Raw genomic sequence first — 16,651 nt, forward strand, 5'->3', positions numbered from 1 at the left:
CAGAGAAAGCCTCCTTAAGAAGTAGAGCAGAGAAGAGAGGAGATGTGTCCAGGCAGAGCACAGCACTTCCTGAACCTAGCAAAGATGCTGCATTCTTAGATGAATACCAAAGACAGAAAATAGCATCCCAGACACATTTTATTCCCATAGCTACAGTGCTACTCAAGCCTTGCACATGCCCGAGAGGAAAGTATTCTGAATTGTCCTGTCCTTGGTCCTATGGCTCAAGGACACACCTTTGTCACACACTTCTGGGACTTCTTTGTTTCTCCTCATCCTGGTGTTTCCTGTCTTTCCTTGTTTAAAAAATATCAACTTGAGGCTAGTGAGATGGCTCATGGGCTAAGAGTGCATGTTATTCTTACAAAGGACCTGAATTCATCCCGACACTCATGTCACATAGACCACAACCTCCTAGAACTCCAGAACCAGGATATCCAGTGCCTTTGGCCTCCTCAGCCCCCCAGGATTTCCACACACACACACACACACACACACACACACACACACACACACACACACGGGGGGGGGGGAGTGGTAGGGGAGAGACAGAGAGACAGAGAGAGACAAACAGGCAGACAGACACAGAGAGAGACAGAAATTTTAAGATAAATATGTCAGCCAGGAGGCGGTGATGCATGACTTTACTCTCAGCACTTAAGGGCAGAAGTAGACAAATGTCTATGAGTTCAAGGCCAGCCTGGTCTACAGAGTAAGTTCCACAATAGCCAAGACTACACAGAGAAACAGAATTTGTCTTGAAAAACAAAAATATAGCTAAGTAAGTAAATAAATAAATCTTTTCAAAAATATAAAAGATTTTGGAGGTTGGAGAAATGGCTCAGTTGGTAAACTGCCTGCCTCAAACATGAGGATCTGAGTTTAGAACCCCAGTACTCATGTAAAAAAGTAAGGAACAGAGGAACACGGTTATAATTCTAGCACTGGGGAAGTAAAAGCAAGAAGGCCTTAATGGGTAACCAATCTAGCCTGCTTGGTAAACTCTGGGCCAGTAAATGATCTTTTCTTAAAAAAATGAGTGATGCCTAAGAAACAACAGAAACACACACACACACACACACACACACACACACACGCACACACACACACACATGCACACACACACATGCACACACACACATGCACACACACACGCACACACACACACACACACACACACACACACACACACACACGATTTCGGAGGAAAATTTAAAGACAGGCCATATTCTGGATTGTAGAACACACTAACAAATGTAAAGGAATAGGAGCCATGCAAAGGACCACTACAGCACTCCGAGGCACGTTCATCCAAAGGTTCTACGCCCACTGAGATCCTTGCTCAGCGGTGCTCACAGCTGCCCTATTCACAGTTGCTATGACAGTGAAAATGTGGTGCGTACACATAAGAGAATGCTATTTAGCTGTAAAGGAAAGTGAAATGTGGAATCTACAGGTAAAATGATAGAACTTCAACAAACAAACAAACAAACAAACAAACAAAGCCATATTGAGTAAGGTAGTTCAGACCCAAAAAGATAAATGTCAAATGTTTTTTCTCATAGCTAGACCATACCTTTCAATCTTCTAGATTTATATATTAAGTTGGAATACCTGTAGAAGCCAAAAAATGTAAAGGAGTCCAGGATAGAGAAGGGGATGAGGAAAGGGGCACAGGATAAACAGACTGGAGCTGGAGGAAGGGAATGATCGGGGAATACAAGCAGAGGGCAGATGAGAAATGTGTTTGGAAAAGCTGTATAGAAACCACTGTCTACTCTCTGAGAGGCACAAATGCTGCTGTGACAGGACAAACCACAGACTGGGAGACAACATGTACAAAACACATGTCGGCCTAAAAACTTGTACCAAGGGGCTGGGGATTTAGCTCAGTGGTAGAGCGCTTACCTAGGAAGCGCAAGGCCCTGGGTTCGGTCCCCAGCTCCGAAAAAAAGAAACAAAAAAAAAAAAAAAAAAAAAAAAACTTGTACCAAATATAGAGAAAGAACATTTAAAGGTAATTTGTCCATTTATTTAAAAACTACACATGATCTTACCATACGATGTGGCGATCATATTTTTGGTATTTACACAAAGCACTGTGTTGGTCATCATGCTCTCACAACATGTTTGCTCACAGCAGGCTTTTTATAACACCCCAGTAATCAGCCTGATTCGATCACTAAGAAATATACAAACTATGTTACATACAGGCAGTGCAATATTGTTCCATAATTAAAGTAATGAAAAGAGCCAGGCAGAGTGGCACAGGCCTTTAATCCCGGCACTTGGGAGGCAGAGGCAGGTGGATCTCTATGAGTTCAAGGCCAGTGTGGCCTACTAAGTGAGGTCCAGGACAGTCAGGACTACACATAGAAAGCCTGTCTCAGGGGAAAAAAAATTCGAGACAGTCTGATCTCCATAGAGAATTCCAGGACAGCCGTAGTACATAGAAAGACCCTGGAAAAAGAAAAAGAAAAGAAAATGTAAAGCCAGGGAGAAATCCTAAATGCCTATTACTCAGTAAAGAAACAATCTGAAAAGGCCACACACTGTGACCTATGTGACTCCACATAGGACATTCTGGAAAAGGCAAAGTTAGGGAAACACTCAGAAGGTCACTGGTTGCCAGGGGATGAGTAAGAGGCAGAGACAAACAGGCAGCCTTTGGGGACATTCTGCAGTGAAACCATTGCAATTCTTCAGTGATGACTAAATGACATCACACAGTCATCCAGTCTCAGGCTCGTTGATCCAACAAACCCCTCAATTGTGGACTTGGTTCCTAACCAATGGCTCCACATAGATTTATTGATTATAGAAAACACATACAATTCTGCAAGATATTAATGACAGGAGGTCTAAAGAGGGCTTAGGGTGCATGTATGGGAACTCTCTGTACTTTCTGTTCACTTTCTTAAAATAAACAGACAGAGCGCGGTTCCCAAGGCTGCCAAGGACCACAAGGAAGAGCCTGCTCTCAGTTCCTCATCACCCTGGTTTTCACCTTCAGTTTTGGCTCTGGAAGTCCCCCTTAAATGTTGCAAGATAAGTGGTGAGCTTAAAAAGAATGTTTATCCAGCATTTCTATGGACAATTCTATTTAATCTGTTCACAATTATTTTTTTTTCTTTTTTTCTGAGCTGGGGACCGAACCCAGGGCCTTGCGCTTGCTAGGCAAGCGCTCTACCACTGAGCTAAATCCCCAACCCCCCACAATTATTTTTAAAAAGAATATCAAGGGTCTAGAGCTGATTTATATAGTACTTGCCTTGCATGCATGAGGCCCTGGGCCTCTTGTCCAGCACCGTGTAAACCATGCCTAGAAGTATACACTGTACTCACATCATTCTGGGGGTGCAGACAAGAGGATCAGAAGTGCAGAGTCATTCTTGGCTGCCTGTGTTACATAAGACCTTGTCTTTAAAACAATTTCCTTCACATAAAATTGTCAAGGTGTCTCTGCTTTGAAGTGTCACGACCAACTGGAACTAATTTAAGGCAAAGGAAAGTAGCTGGTGGGATGGGCGACAGTAAATGTGACACGTGGAATGACGAGATGCAGCTGGGACTGCAGACACAGTTTTGAGACTCTTGGTACCTCTGAGTGCTCTAATTCTTCTCCATCATAGAGCACCCTCCAGATGCCCAGAGAGGAAGCATCTGGCACAAGTCATACCATGTACTGCAGGCATTGCGCGCATTGAATCTACTCATCACTTTGGGGGTTCCTGTTTGCTGTAGGATGTGATGAAGCTGTCCTGAGGGAAGCAGGTAGATTGGCTCAGAGCTGTGCAGCTGTCAGTCGCAGTCTCCAGCTACTACAACCAGAGCATGATAAGAAACGTGGAGGAATGGGGGCAGGGTCAAAATGTTAGGAAAAGTGGGTGCTCTACCTGTGAAAGTAGAGGCTCTGGGGCTTGTCTAAGTGTAGAGCCTAAAGTGGGGTGACTGGGTCAGTTCTGTACTGATCATCTCTGCTCTGGCTTTCCTTTCAGAGAGACAGTGTGGGCTGCCTGGATGTGTTGGGGCAAGGGGCATTTCAGTCAGCAAAAGAGGGACATCTCCTTAAAGGAAGGGGATTGGTGGGCTACCTAGTTTTTAAAAAAAGGCAAGCAGAGGTCTTCAGTGCTGTTGGGGCAAGGCTTAGGCATGAGGAGGGAGGAAGGCATCCCCTGATATAAACTACATGGCTGTGCTCACAGTGTGTGAAGCCAGGTGTCACATCTTAAAGAAACAGGCAAGGAAACAGCCCCGAGCTGTCCTGAAAAAAGAAAGAACCTAAAGAAGTTATGCCAGGGTAGATTCTATATCCACCTTCTCCTTCCCTGTTTATTACTAGTACTAACGTCTCTGCCCCCTCCGATAATGAGACCAGAGCCCATGTCCTCCTTCCCTAGTCATGAGACCATTGCCTACCAGCTTTTTCCCCAATATGTAGAATAGGGCAGAGCAGGCTGGAAAAAAATTTCCAAGCAAATAGTCCCAAGAAACAAGCTGGAGTAACTATTCTAATAACTAATAAATAAGACTTTCAACCAAAAATTATCAAAAGAGATGGGAAATCTTATTCACACTCATCATAGGAAAAATCCATCAAGATGAACTCTCAATTCTGAACATCTATGCCCCAAATGCAAGGGCACCCATATTTGTAAAAGAAATGTTACTAAAGCTCAAAACGTACATTGAACATTACATAATAATAGTGGGAGACTTCAACACCCCACTCTCATCAATGGACAGATAATGAAAATAGAAACTAAACAGAGACATGGTGAAACTTACAGAAGTTATGGACCAAATGGATTCAACAGAAATCTACAAAATACTTCATCTTAAAACAAAAGAATATACCTTCTTCTCAGCGCCTCATGGTACCTTCTCCAAAACTGACCAGATAATTAGACAGAAAACAGGTCTCAACAGATACAAGAAGATTGAAATAAACCCAAGCATTCTATCAGATCACCATGGACGAAGGCTGGTCTTCAATAACAACAAAAACAATAGAAAGCACACATACTCATGGAAACTGAATAACTCTCTACTGGATGATAATGGGGTCAGGAAAGAATTAAAGAAATTAAAGACTTTCTGGAATTTAACCACAATGAAGGCACAGCATATGCAGACTTATGGGACACAATGAAAGCAGTGCTAAGAAGAAAATTCATAGCACTGAGTACCTTCATAAAGAAATTGTAGAGATCCAACACTAGCAACTTAACAGCACATCTGAAAACTCTAGAAGAAAAAGAAGCAAACACACCCAAGAGGAATAGAAGGCAGGAAAAAATCAAAATCAGGACTGGAATCAACAAATTAGAAACAAAGAGAACTATACAAAGAATCAACAAAACCAAGAGCTGGTTCTTTGAGAAAAATCAACAAGGTAGATAAACTCTTAGCCAAACTAACTAAAAGGGCACAGGGACAGTATCCAAATTAATAAAATCAGAAGTGAAAAGGGAGACATGACAACAGAATCTGAGGAAATTAACAAATCATCAGATCCTACTGCAAAAGCATATACTCAACAAAACTGGAAAATCCAGATGAAATAGATGATTTTCTAGACAAACACCAGGTACCAAAGTTAAATCAGGACCTGATAAACTATCTAAACAGTCCCATAAGCCCTAAGAAAATAGAAGCAGTCATTATAAGTCTCCCAACCAAGAAAAGCCCAGGGCCAGATGGTTTTAGTGTAGAATTCTATCAAACCTTCAAAGAGTAGCAATACTTCTCAAACTATTCCACAAAATAGAAACAGAAGGATCACTACCCAATTCATTCTATGAAGCCACAATTAAACTTATACCTAAACCACACAAAGACCCAACATAGACAGAGAACTTCAGACAAATCTCGTTTATAAATATCAATGCAAAAACACTCAATAAAATTCTAGGAAACGGAATCCAAGAACAGAGCAAAACCAACATTCACCACAATCAAGTAGACTTCATTCCAAGGATGCAGGGATGGGTCAATATATGAAAATCCATTAATGTGATCCACTATATAAACAAACACAAAGAGGAAAAAAATCACATGATCATCTCATTAGATGCTGAGAAAGCATTTGACAAAATTTAACACTCCTTCATGATAAAAGTCTTGGAAAGATCAGGAATTCAAGGCCTATACCTAAACATAATAAAAGCAATATATGGCAAAACAATACCCAACATCAAACTAAATGGAGAGAAACTTGAAGCAATCCCACTAAAATCAGGGACTAGACATAGCTGCCCACTCTGTCACTAGTACTCAAAGTCCTAGCCAGCGCAATTAGACATCGAAAGGAGATCAAAAGGATACAAATTGGAAGGGAAAAAGTCAAGGTATCACTATTTGGAGATGATATGATAGTCGCATAAGTGATGCCAAAAATTCTACCAGAGAACTCTTACACCTGATAAACAACTTCAGCAAAGTGATTGAATATAAAATCAACTCATACAAATCAGTAGCCTTCCTCTGTGCAAAGGATAAATTAGGGAAAAAACACTCTTCACAATAGTCACAAATAATATAAAATATCTTGCTGTAACTCTAACCAAGCAAATGAAAGATCTGTATAACAAGAACTACAAATCTCTGAACAAAGAAATTGAAGAAGACCTCAAAAGACAGAAAGATCTCCAATGCTCATGGATCAGTAGGATTAACATAGTAAAAATGAACATCTTACCAAAAATTGATCTACAGATTCAATGCAATCCCCAACAAAATTCCAACTCAATTCTTCACAGAGATAGAAAGAGAAATTCTCAGCTTCATCTGGAATAACAAAAAAACCCAAGATAGTGAAAACAATTCTAAACAATAAAAGAACTTCTGGGAGAAAGTATCCCTGACTTCAAACTATACCACAGAGCTATAGTGATAAAAACTGCATGGTATTGGTACAAAGACTGAGAGGTACATCAGTGGAATAGAATTGAAGACCTACAAATAAACCCACACACCTATGGTCACTTGATCTTTGACAAAGAAGCCAAAACCATCCAGTGGAAAAAAGAAAGCATTTTGAACAAATGATGCTGGTCTAACTGGAGGTCAGCATGTAGGAGAATGCAAATTGATCCATTCTTAATCTCCTTGTACAAAGCTCAAGTCCAAGTGAATTAAGGACCTCCACATAAAACCAGATACACTGAAACTAATAGAAGAGAAAGTGGGAAAGAGCCTCGAACACATGGACACAGGGAAAGTTTCCTGAACAGAGCACCAATGGCTCATGCTCTAAGATCAACAATTGACAAATGGGACCTCATGACACAGAAGAGCTTCTGTAAGGCAAAGGACACTGTCAATAGGACAAAATGGCAACCTACAGATTGGGAAAAGATCTTTACCAACCTTACATTTGATAGTGGGCTAATATCCACAACATACAAAAAACTCAAGAAGTTAGACTCCAGAAAACCAAATAACCCAATTTAAAACTGGGATACAGAGCTTAAACAAAGAATTCTCAACTGAGGAATCTTAAATGGCAGAGAAGTACCTAAAGAAATGTTCAGGGCTGGAGAGATGGCTCAGTGGTTAAGAGCACCCGACTGCTCTTCCAGAGGTCCTGAGTTCAATTCCCAGCAACCACATGGTGGCTCACAACCATCTGTAAAGAGATCCGATGCCCTCTTCTGGTTTCTCTGAAGACAGCTACAGTGTACTTATATATAATAAATGAATAAATCTTTAAAAAAAAAAAAGAAATGTTCAGCATCCTTAGTCATCAGAGAAATGCAAATCAAAAGGACCCTGAGATTCTACCTTATACTAATCAGAACAGCAAAGATTAAAAAAAAAAAACAAAAAACAAAAAACAGGTGACAGCAGATGCTGGCAAGGATGTGGAGAAAGAAGAACACTCCTCCATTGTCTGGTGGGATTGCAATCTGGTACAACCCCTCTGGAAATCAGTCTGGAGGTTCCTTAGAAAATTGTAAATAGTTCTACCTGAAGACCCAGCTACACCACAGAAGATGCTCCAACATATAACAGGGATATGCACTCCACTATGTTCATAGCAGCCTTATTTATAATAGCCAGAAGCTGGAAACAACCCAGGTGTCCCTCAGCTGAAGAATGTGGCTCATTTACATGATGGAATACTACTAGGCAATTTAAAACAATGACTTCACAAACTTTGTAGGCAAATGGATGGGACTAGAAAATATCATCCTGAGTGAGGTAACCCAGACCCAAAAGGACATACGTGGTATGTACTCACTGAGAAGTAGATATTTGCCCAAATCCCAGAATACCCACAATAACAACTCACAGACCATATGAAGCTTAACAAGAAGGAAGGGCAAAGTGTGGATGCTTCCTTCAATCCAGCTTAGAAGGGGGAACAAAATAATCACGGGAGGCAGAGGCAGGGAGAGATCTAGGTGGGAGAGGGGAAAGGGAGGGGGGAAAAGGGAGGAAAGGACCAGGCATGGGAAGAGATAGGAGAGAAGTCCAGATGGCCAGGAGAATGACTAGAAATAAGTAGCAGTGGGGCGTGGGGGTAGGGAGTGGGAGAACCACTCGAAAGTCCCAGATGCCAGGGATGTGAGAGTTCCCAGGACCCAATGGGGATGACATTAGCCAAAATACCCAAAAGAGGAGAGATAGAACCTGAAGGGACCACCTCCAGTACATAGACATGGTCCCCAGTTGAGAGATGGGGCCACCCACCTATCTCAAAAATTTTTAACCCAGAATTGTTGCTGTCTAAAGGAAATGCAGGCACAAAATATGGAACAGAGACTGAAGAAAACGCCATCCATAGACTACCCTACCTTGATATCCATCCCATCTGCAGACACCAAACCCCGACACTACTGCTGATGGCAAGAAGTGCTTACAGACAGGAGCCTGGTATGGCTGTCCTCTGTGAGGTTCTGCCAGTACCTGACTAAGACAGATACAGATGCTCACAGCCAACATTGTACTGAGCCCGGGGACTCCAATGGAAAAGTTAGGGGAAGGGCAGAAGGAGGTGAAGGATTGTAACCCCATAGGAAGAACAACAATATCAACTAATCTAGTACCCTCAGAGCTCCCAGGGACTAAATCACCAAAGAGTATCCATCAGTGGGGTCCGTGATAACTGCTACATATGAAGTAGAGGACTGACTTATCTGACATCAGTGGGAGGGGAGGTGCTTGGTCCTGTGGAGGCTTGTTGACCCAGTGAAGGGAGATGCTGGAGGGGTGAACCAGAAGTAGGTAGGGGAGCTCTCTCTTAGAGGCAAAGGAGAGAGGGAGATGGGGAGGAGGCAATGGTTAAAATGTAAAAAAAAATAATAATAATAAAAATTACTAAAAATTCAATGCATTTTAAAATGGCACTGGGAGCCAGGAGTGGTAATGCACACCTAGGGTCTCAGCAGTTGCAAAGCAAAGGCTGGAGCACTGAGAGAAGTCGAATGCCAGCCTCTAAATCACTGTCGTCTGTATAATAATTATTATTGTTCAGTAGAACAGGATGCCCCAAGTATGTTTAAAATTCAAAGAATCATTAAATTCAAGAGCTCCGTTTTTTTCATTGGACAAATATATCCTTTTGTATTCTATTTCTTTAATTGTACTTTCACATTTTGTCCATGTCCTCTTTAAGGTCCTTGAGCATACCCATGGCTGCTGTTTTGAAGTCCTTGCCTTACGGTTCAGATAAATTGCTTTTTTTTTTCAGGGCATGTTGAAATACGGTTTTCGGCTTCTGGAAGAGGGATCATCTTCCTGTTCATGTGTGTGCTTTTGTGCTGGAATCTAGGCATCTGGCGTGGTAAGGATTGAGGTGTTTCTTGGTATAAATACCTGGTCTTGTCCTTGTTGGTGGGTATTCTGTTCTTGGGCTGCTGCTGCCCACTCTGGGTCCCAGGCAAGTGTGGTGACTGTGGGGTCCCTGGTAGAGGGTGCTTAGGTGAGTCAGTGGTGGGTGACACAAAGGAATGGAGATGGACTAGAAGGGAAAGCTGAGAGGGTCTAAGGGAAAGAGCTAAGGGGACTCGGGGTCTGCACCAGAAAGCAGAGTCCCCAGGGGATGGAGGTGGAATAGGAAGGAGGAGGGGCTCCTGCAAGAAGGTTGCAGCAGGACTGAGTCTGCAGAGACTGGAACGAAAGAGCTAAGCAACCCTGGCTCCTTGAAATAGACGTTTAGAGTTAGGTGCACATGCCCAGGTAAATGCTGTGCATTGCTAGGCTGACGGGTGTCAGCCCCCTTTAACCTTCCTTTTCATTTTTCATGTGTGTGAGAGTAAGAACTCACATCAACGGAGTGAATGGGACTGGACGTCGCTTCTTTCAGACAGAAAGAAGCTGTGTCTTTTGCATACACATGTGTCCATGGGCACATATGTGTACATGTGCCTTTGCACATGGAAGCTAGAGGGCAAATGCAGGGGCAGGTCTTCAACCTTGCTTTTGAGATAGGGTCGGTCTTTCTCTGGCCTGAGGCTTGAAGATTAGGGTTAACTGATGAGTGCTGTTCCCCACACAACAACAACAACAAAGTTAAAAGAAAACTTGAAATGCAAGTTTTAGTTAAGTTTCTAAAAATAAAAATTCCATTTTATTTGTTCATTCTGTGTGCTGGGAAGGGTTGGTGCTCATGCCACAGTGTGCACGTGGAGGTCTGGAGACAAGTTGCAGGAGTCAGTTGGTTCTCTCTTTCTACCACGTGGGAGTCCTGGGGAATGAACTTAGGTCCTCTGGTTGGCATCATTCCCCATTGAGTCATCGCGCGAGCCCTTAATCAGCTTTTAAAGCCTGAATTGGTGTTTATTTGTTCATTTGGAGAATGTGCAGCATGAAGGCTTTTCTCAGACCCATCTGACTGCTGATTGAACCTACTTTTCCTGGCTTAGAGGGCCCTGCTTCGTTAACACGTCTAAGCTCTGTTAAAGATACTGTTTACAGAACGAAACAAGAGAAACAAAAACGAAGGGAAATATTAAAAATATAGACATTAGAATCATTCCTAGCAGTTCTGAACAAAACATGATATATTCAATCTGATTCTAGTTTTATGTGTCATCTTGTAATGCCTAGTGAATAACATCGTGTTGGATGAACAGGGAGGCAGATACCCATGCATGCTGTACACGTAGGGACTGACTAACCGGTGACGTATGTGGTAGATTTAGCTCAGCTTTCCACAGATAAGCGAGGGAACTAATCCTGCTAAATGAATCTGTTTTTCTCATGAAATTGGTCCCTACACTGCCTTAGGAAGATGTTTATCCTGAGCGTGGATATACCCCACGTTCTGCAAATGGGAATGGAATGTTGATCTTGCCCCACACTGTGATGCTAATGGCTCCTGCTAAGAGCATTAACTGTGAAACATACCACTACTGCAGCCCCAGGGTCACAGAGCCAAAAGTCATTTGTAATGGACAGTATCCACCTTATTGTTTTTCATTATTTTCGGTCCTAGAAAATTAGATCGAAAGTCTCACACATGTTGAGCAATGCTTCAAAACTGACCCACACTCCCAGGGCCCCATCTTATTTTTAAAATATCTTTCGGAGTTCCAATATTCTTTCCACAAAAGTCAGTGATAACATTCTCCCGTCAGGAAAGAAGGCTGCTGATAAATGTGGGGGTTAGAGGCCTGGAGATTTGGCTAAGCAGTAGAACGTGTGCTTAACTATCATGGGGTCCATCTCTAACGCCAAAAGAAAAATCAATCAATCAATCAACCAATAAATAAGTAAATAACTGGAAACTTACCTCCAACAAGTTCTCCTCATCTTACTCACTTGGTTGTTCTCCCAAGTATATTGGTCATAGCTACATAAAGGAAACGCTCTTAGAATTTCCTCCTGAAGGCTGGGAGATGGCTCGGTAGTTAAGAGCACTTGCTGTTCTTCTGAAGGAGCCTGGTTCAGTTCCCAGCACCCTAATTGGACAGTCACAGCCACCTGTAGCTCCAGCTTCAGAGAATCTAAAACCTCTTTCTGACCTCAGTAGGTCCCTGCATACACACACCGTATCCTCAGAGAGACGTACACACGCTTACATAAAGAAAACTCTATCTTTAGGATTTCCTTGTGACCTGTGGACCTACAGCAGCAGCTCATGAGAGTGACTGAGCTGCAGAACATCACACTTCTAATGCCTTCCGTCTACTGCTGAAGGGCAGGTATGCCGTTAAAACCTTCTCTTTGAGAGAAAAAGAAGGTGCTAGAAACAGAGAAGCAGGAAGGACGAGGGTCCAGGGGCACCTGTCCAGGATGCAGCTTTTGTCAGGTCTTTGTTTATTCATTAAATCATTAAAAGTGATTTAATACGATTTTATATGTATGAATGTTTTGTCTGCGTATATACAGGGGGAGCCGCCTGTGTGTACAGATCAGAGGAGGAGCCCTGGCTGTAACTGGAGTCACAGACAGTTGTAAGCTGCCTTGTGGGTTGCTGGGAACCAAACCCAGGTATTCTGCAAAAACGGTACACGCCCTTAACCACTGAGCCACCTCTCCAGCCTCTTCAGCCGCGCTGCTCTGAGAAGCGTTCAGAGTTCTGAAGCAAGCCTCTCCCGGCTGGTGTCGGAGGGCCAATGTGTGATTATTTAGGATCTGGCTTAAGTTTTATGTTGTTCATTTTGTTTTTCACTTAGCAGCTTTGTGTTAATAGAAAGTCCACTCGCTGAAGGATTTGCCTGGGATTTCTGTAATAAAATAGAAGGATTTGCAACGAATGCTGAGCGAACCTTCAGCAGAAGTGGTATTTTCCAAGCGATTATAAAGCCTGGAACATATTGTCATCCCACGGCTACGGGCCCAGCTTCCTCACTGAAAGGCTGACAGATGTCCCCCGCTAATGTCCAGTGATTAAATGTCACTCTGAGCCCCTTCCTGTCTACACAGCCTGTCTCTTGCTTTCTGTAGCAATAGTGGTAGTGTTGCCTACAAACCTCCCATTTCCTGAAAACCAGGGGTCTTCTCTAGAGGTGAACTTTATGTCCATAGCCGCCATGCCTTGCTTTATTCTACCTTCACCCCAGAAGACACCTAGGGATGACAAGACCTACGCCAACAACTGGGAACTACAACCTTCCTTCAGTAGCATGTCCTGTGGAGAGGGCTGTACTAGCAAGACATGCAAAGGGAGAAGGGGCCATGAATAAAACTGAGAACATCTTAGAAGTCCTTAAATATTGATCCGTTCACTGAATTGGATAAGATGCAGTCATTTGGTGAACACTAGGTTAAATGTGGCCAACTGACCCACAGTTTTTTCCCCCATATTCTCATTGAAATTAAATAGAAAAAACCTAAAATAAAATAAAATTTAAAAGCAGAGAGAATGGGATAGGAGAAAAAACAATCAAGACCGTGCTGCCCAGAGGTCAGAAGAAGTCGGATACCCTGAAATGGGAGTATACATGGTTGTGAGCCACCATGTAGGTACCAGGAACTGAACCCCAGTCCTCTGAAAGAGGAACCAGGGTTCTCAACCACTGAGCCATCTCTCCAGCTCCTTAAAACAAACTTTTGAAAGATAGAGAGAGAGAAGCCTTCAAATGAGCGTATGAAAATGAGTGGTCACTTCCTCGGGGTCTTCATCAGTAAGGTGAGCAGGTTTCCCTCAGAAAGTTTGAAAGTAAAGGAAGATGAGGAGGTTGGAGGGCTGGGAAGAACACTACCAACTGAGAGTCTTACAGCCGATGGAGCTGTTCTGGTTTGAAAGCACAAAAGAAATTAAAACGCCTCCAGACAGACCAAAGCTGAGGTGATTCATTGGCACCAGACCTCATCTGCAACAAATGCCCACAGTCCCGAAGGGCAAGGTGGACAGATGCAAGACAATAAGCCAACCTCATGAAGAAACGGAGATTTCAATGAAGGCCCACGCAACTCTAAAGGCTACGATCACCCTAGTGACAATTTCTAACTCTTCCATAGGATTTTAAAAACTATTAAATATTTTGTGTTTAGATAGATTGACTCCATGCCCACAGTCCTGCTTCAGCATCCACAATGCTGGGATTGCAAGCCTGTACCGTCATAACCAACTTGAGACAAAAAGGTATCCTTTTAAATTACTGATCTGGGGCTGGAGAGATGGCTCAGCCGTTAAAGGCTAGGCTCACAACCAAAAATATAAATTACTGATCTGAAAGATGCTGTCACTGTAACTTGGTTTCTAACTCCACATCATTATCAATTCTCCACATAATTTTTTAATTTTATTTTAGTTCTTAATTATCTTTAATTTTTTTACAGTCCAGTCATTATCCCCTCCCCCATTCTGCCCTCCAAAATCTCTTCATCCTATTCCTTCATCCCACCCCTGTCTCCAAGAGGATGTCCCATCCCACACACCCCACACACTCCCATACCCTGCCAGGCTTCCCCACTCCCTGGGGCCTCACGTTTCTCAAGGGTTAGGTACATCTTCTCTGAGGCCAGACCCAGCTTTTTACATAATTTAAGAGAATAATTTATCTAAAGAAACATTCATTTAAAAAGAGCATGTTGAATTGTGAAAATGTCATTTTATAGCATTGATGACTGAAAACAAAGAGTAAAACCCTGGAAAGTGTCCATCTTTGTACTGTTTCTGCCCACCTTTCAGAGTAACTTTTTCTTCTCTTTCTGTCTTTTAGGTGCTTCCTCTAGTTCTCTCTAGGTAGCTCTTGATGTCCTGGAACTCACAGAGATCCAGCTGCTTCTGCCTTCCAAGTCATGAATTACCAAAGCCCCAACTTGGGCTGTCTCTCTAAAGCTCCCTTCCCCACCCTGTGGCTACTTGTCTATGTCTAAATCAAACCAGCATGGCTCCTCTCTCTCCCTCTAAACCTTTTTACCCATGAATCTATAATATTCTTCTCTCCAAAACAAAACAAAAGACTGTGTCACTACTAAATAAAATCCATGATCTTTGGTCAAACTCTGGCTGGTAAATAGAACCAATTGTGTATAAATGCATTTTGTGGTGGTGGTAGGGATCTGAATATAGACTGAAGACTAGATCACAATCTAGTATATGTGCCCACAGAGAATGGTTTCAGAGTTCTATAGTGTGTCTCCAGCCTTCGGTAACGCATGCTGAAGCACTTGAGTGAGATGACAAGATGTCTGCCACATATTTCAAACAGAAGGAGTATAGACACTGGAAGACGAGAGCAATTGCTGAATTCAAGTGGTTGTTTTAATAAGTTCTCATTTCGTGATTCTCAGTCTTTCTGAAAGTCTGAAACAAGAGGGCAGAGCAAACACAAAACTGATCTCTCTCAGTTGCTAGAACACAAGCAGAGGTTGAGCTCTTATTTCTGGTCTTTGTAAAGCCACCTACACGCGGTTGGCTGAGTTCTCTGAATGCACCACGTTCTTCAGCGGACTCTGGATGTAGGAAGTTTAAGTAGAAAGCAGCAGGATTGGGATGCAGGCAGTTTCTGTTGCTGTGATAAAATGCTTGCCCCAAAAGCAGCTTGGGGAACGAAAGGGTTTACTTGGCTTACAGGCTACAGTAACCCTTAGAAGCCCAGGAAGGAACCTGGAGGCAGAAAGTGAAACAAAAGCCATGGAGGAAGGCTGGTACCTCTCCCCAAAAGATGGGAACTTTCCACATCACTCTTACCAAGAAAATCCTGGGGTTGGGGATTTAGCTCAGTGGTAGAGCGCTTGCGTAGCAAGCGCAAGGCCCTGGGTTCGGTCCTCAGCTCCAGAAAAAAAAAATTAAAAGAAAATCCTCAGGGCTGGAGAGATGGCTCAACAGTTAAGAGTTCTGACTGTTCTTTCAGGGGTACTGAGTTCAATTCCCAACAACTACATGGTGGCTCACAACCATCTGTAATGGGATCCGATGCCCTCTTCTGGTGTGTTTGAAGAGGGTGCATACACAAAATAAATCTTAAAAGAAATTAAAAAGGGAAGACAAAAAGAAAATCCTCACAGACATGTGCACAGGCCATGCTGATGAAAGCAATTCCTTGATCCAAGTTCCTTCCTCTCAGAAGACTCTAGTTTGTGACAACCGGACAGAAACCAACCAGCCCAAGTAAGTGCATATAACAAGAAAAGGGAAGAAGATGAGGGAAAGGGTGATTTTTATTTTGTTAATCAGAAATTTATTTTCTAGGGTTGGAGAGATGGCTCACAGTTAAGAGTATGTGCTCGGGGCTGGAGAGATGGTTCAGTGGTTAAGAACATTGGCTGCTCTTCCAGAGGTCCTGAGTTCAATTCCCAGCAACTCCATAGTGGCTCACAACCATCTGTAATGGGATCTGATATCTGGTGTGTCCGAAGACAGCTACAGTGTACTCACATACATAAAGTAAGTAAGTAAATAAATAAATAAATAAATCCAAAAAAAAAAAAAAGTATGTGCTTCTCTTTGCAAAGGACCTGAGTTAGAATCCCAGCATCCACACTGGGTGGCTCATAATCAATCCTCTGTGCCCTCTTCTGCGAACACATACTGCTTTCGCCCCACACACGACAGACACATCATTAAAAAGAAATCTTTTTTTTTTAATTATGGAACACTTCACAAATTTGTGTGTCATCCTTGCACAGGGACCATGCTAATCTTCTCTGTCGTTCCAATTTTAGTGTATGTGCTGCCCAAGAGAGCACTAAAAATACAACTTAATAGTAAGTGTATATTCTCTCAGTTCTGAGGGGCAGAAGTCCATGA

General features: G+C 42.6%; 1 long non-coding RNA gene and 1 other non-coding gene across 2 annotated transcripts in view; both read right to left on the bottom strand.

Annotated features, from left to right (window-relative positions):
• Nucleotides 1–10,596: 10,596 nt before the first annotated feature.
• The window catches only part of LOC108350499 (uncharacterized), a 38,137-nt gene continuing 32,082 nt past the window's right edge, over nt 10,597–16,651 (bottom strand). Inside the window, exon 3 of the long non-coding RNA XR_005502642.2 lies at nt 10,597–10,913. This is a non-coding gene — a long non-coding RNA (uncharacterized LOC108350499). The remainder of the gene's footprint in view (nt 10,914–16,651) is intronic.
• Nucleotides 16,486–16,590, bottom strand: LOC120101949 (U6 spliceosomal RNA). Its single transcript, XR_005503002.1, has one exon. It is a non-coding gene; the product is annotated as a U6 spliceosomal RNA (small nuclear RNA).

Source organism: Rattus norvegicus, chromosome 3 (genome assembly GCF_036323735.1).
Source record: "Rattus norvegicus strain BN/NHsdMcwi chromosome 3, GRCr8, whole genome shotgun sequence".
Taxonomy (NCBI): Eukaryota; Metazoa; Chordata; class Mammalia; order Rodentia; family Muridae; genus Rattus; species Rattus norvegicus.